Source organism: Alligator sinensis, unplaced genomic scaffold (genome assembly GCF_000455745.1).
Source record: "Alligator sinensis unplaced genomic scaffold, ASM45574v1 scaffold1391_1, whole genome shotgun sequence".
Taxonomy (NCBI): Eukaryota; Metazoa; Chordata; order Crocodylia; family Alligatoridae; genus Alligator; species Alligator sinensis.
The window spans coordinates 659740-662997 of record NW_005842761.1 but is presented as its reverse complement, the minus strand read 5'-3'; the positions used below and the strand labels follow the sequence as shown (position 1 = coordinate 662997).

At 50.3% G+C, this 3258-nt stretch overlaps 1 pseudogene; it reads left to right on the top strand.

Annotated features, from left to right (window-relative positions):
- Nucleotides 1–3045, top strand: part of LOC106722837 — a 39764-nt pseudogene extending 36719 nt beyond the window's left edge.
- Nucleotides 3046–3258: the final 213 nt, after the last annotated feature.

Sequence of the window (3258 nt, the reverse complement as noted above, 5' to 3'; positions counted from 1 at the left end):
GCCGCCACTGTCCGGACTGCAAGCCAGGCCCAGAGCCCAGTGAGATCCCACAGCCCAGCCCTGAGCAGAAGCCCTACCCCTGCGGGCACTGCGGAAAGAGCTTTGCCTGGAGCTCCCACCTGGAGCGGCACCGGCGCATCCACACGGGGGAGAAGCCCTTCAAGTGCGGGGAGTGCGGGGAGGGCTTCAGCCAGAGCTCCCACCTCACCAAGCACCGGCGCACCCACACGGGTGAACGCCCCTACCGCTGCCCCCGCTGCGGCAAGGGCTTCATCGAGAGCTCTGACCTGGCCCGGCACCAGCGCACCCATACTGGGGAGCGCCCCTACACCTGCCCCCAGTGTGGGAAGAGCTTCAGCGTCAGCTCAGCACTGGCCAAGCACCAGCGGGTGCATGCCATCACCCAGCCCTGAGCACTTGTAGTGGAAACCCCCTGCCCCCCAACTCTGCCACCATCAGCCATGCCTGTTCCCTCCCTGAGGAGCAGGGAGACAGACCCATCCCTTCCACCCACTGCCACCTTTTTGAAGCAAGTGGCTCCCACAGTGACCCAACCAGAGGGCCAATATCTACAACTGGTTAGACCATGGGGATTTCCATTCCAGGGGCCATCCCACTGCCTTTTGGGAAACCACCTGTTTATCCGAGAGCTGAACGAAAGGAAAAAAAGTCTGAATTTTCCCACCAAAAACAAACTTCCAAGGGAAAAGAAACAGTATTCCATTTTAGGTCCACCTAAACATTTGGTTTGGGATTCCTGTTGGACTATTTTGCTCCACTCTTCGCCTTTTTGAAGCAAGAAATTTATGTTATGTTATGTTATAATTTATAGTATAATGTAAAATAAATTTCGATGCAGTGGGTTGAAATGCTCTATTCTGAAAGGGTGTAGACATGACTCCCCGGGTGCTTTGTTTTGAGCATTTTGTTCCCAAACGAAATTTCACCCAAGTTGAGCCCCTCACGCAGAACATTGTGATCCCTACACCATGGTGCTTTGCAGGAGAAAAGATTTCTATTACAAAACTCTTGCCTGGCTCTTCTGGTGGCTTCTCCTCCTGGCTGGCTCTGGACCAGCCTTTTTTGGCACATGAGTTGGCATAAATGCCTCATGCTACATCCTTCTAGGGCTGCGTGTGTTGTGTAGGAGGTGCTTTGTTGCAGGCATTTAACACATTTTGGAAATCAATCCAGCCCCTTCCTCTTAGGGTGTAGGAGAAAGGAAGGAGCAAAGGGGCCCAAAAGACAGATTTAAGATTCTAAGACAACAGAGTCAGGCCTAGGTAAAGAGGCCTGGTCTCCACACAGGAATCCCTAACCAGTTTTGAAGTTAAGATGATGTAGTACCCTCCTGCACCCCATGTCTGCAGAGCAGCCTGGAGACACAACCAGCTGGGTCTGGATCACTCTCCAGATCACAAAGGACAGGACATCTCCCACCCTAAACACTGGGCTTTGCTTATTGTTGGTGCCAAGGGAATGGATCCAGGGGCCAGGTTTCTATCAGACACCTCAAAGGAGGATTGGGAAGGGACATTCATTCAGTCCCTTCCTTTCTAGCCATTCAGCATCATGACTCCTACCCCCCCGGTATATGGCTCCTACCCCACACTGCCTCCATGTTAGCTGCTGTATGTCACATTTTTATCAGTTTTTTATCAGTGCTCCTCATTAGTCATTAGTGCATCCCAGTGACATCTCCCTCTCCCTCTTAAGCCTCTGGATGTCATGCTTCTCCCCAGCTTTCTAGCCCTTCTGTATTGATCCCTGTTAGCAGAGTGATTGTTTCAATTTTAAAAGCAGGGGATGTTTCTTAGGAGTCTCTCTTGGCACAACTGCTGGGTGAATGCCAGAGTCTGAGTGACGATAAATGAATGTGTGGAAGAATGTTAGTCCCTGACTTGAAAGCTACTGTAGAAGAGCAGGAGAAAATGTGAGAGGTGGGTGATAGGGGCTGGGAATCTGCAGGGCTTGCTGGTGAAACCAGAGATTTGAGGCTGAGAACTGTGAACTCACTCCGCCAAGGACCAGAGAGACAGGAAATGCCTTACAAGTGTCAGGTGCATCTCTACCTGATTGGTGAGGGCCTCCCAGTGAGCTCCCAGAAAGGATTGGCCTGTCCAAGCCAAAAGGCTGAGAGGGATCCATCTCAGGCAAGACCTGAACCCGGGCTAAATCTCTAAATTGGAGGCAGGTGGAGATGAGGGTCCTGACACCCTTCAGGGCTTTCTTCCTGTCTGCACAATGTGCTGAATGTTTGCAACCGACCTGGTGCTCTCCTCACAGTCACAGGTCCTAAAAATGGCCTTTGGGTGTCTCTTCCAGAAGCTGAGATATACAGGGTACTTTGGCTGTACCCTCTGCTACCCTGCCAATAAGCACCAGCTTCACTAAACCTTCCCACATAAACATCAGGGGAGCATCCCCTGTGGGCAGATAAAATGCTTGACTGGTTGCACAGATACTGACATTGCAGCAGCATTTCTCCTGCCTGTTAGGGTAGCTGCTAGCAGCCAAGGGATTAACACTGGGGGCCTTTGTACACGCCTTTTTTTTTTGCCCTTTCTCGCACTGCAACGGCTTGACTGTTTGCACGAGCAGGTTTTCTGGATGATTTAAAAGTCTTTCTGGTGCATTAAAGTAAAACTCCTCAAGCATAGTTTAGTTTGGCTCGTCTGGAATTAAAGCGTTGCATCCATGGATTTGTTACATGCAAACACAAAGGCACTCAAAGACGGTTAATGAGCCTCTTTGTCCACCAGATGGCTCTGTGACTTTTTTGTAGTTGACCCTTTTGAATTGCTTCCACTTTCAAATTGCTTTCCCCCTTTTTTTTTCTTGTCACCAGCTCCATGCTCCCACAGCTGTATGGCAGAGCACAGGTCGGGGGGCCCTGGGCCAGGGGGGCATCACTGGACCGTCCTGCTCTCCTGCATCACTGGCCAGGGACCGGGTTTAATTTGTTTGAAAACCAAATGTGTACAAACACTGGTATGATGCTCCAAAGCTTTATTTGTTCGAAAACCTAGTGCGTGAAGACACTGATGCAGCGCTTCAAAATAAACAAGTTTAAATTTTATAAACCTATTTAATTTAATGAGGAGTAAACCCTGTAGTGTGTATAGGCACCCTGGGACAGCGACTACCCTCAGCAGGTGTCTTTTCCACTTGTAAAGGTTGCTTCTTGTGACTTCGAATGGGGCCCACTGATCCTTGTCTGTCTTTTCCCTGGGACCTGTCCTTCCCTCTCTCTTTTGG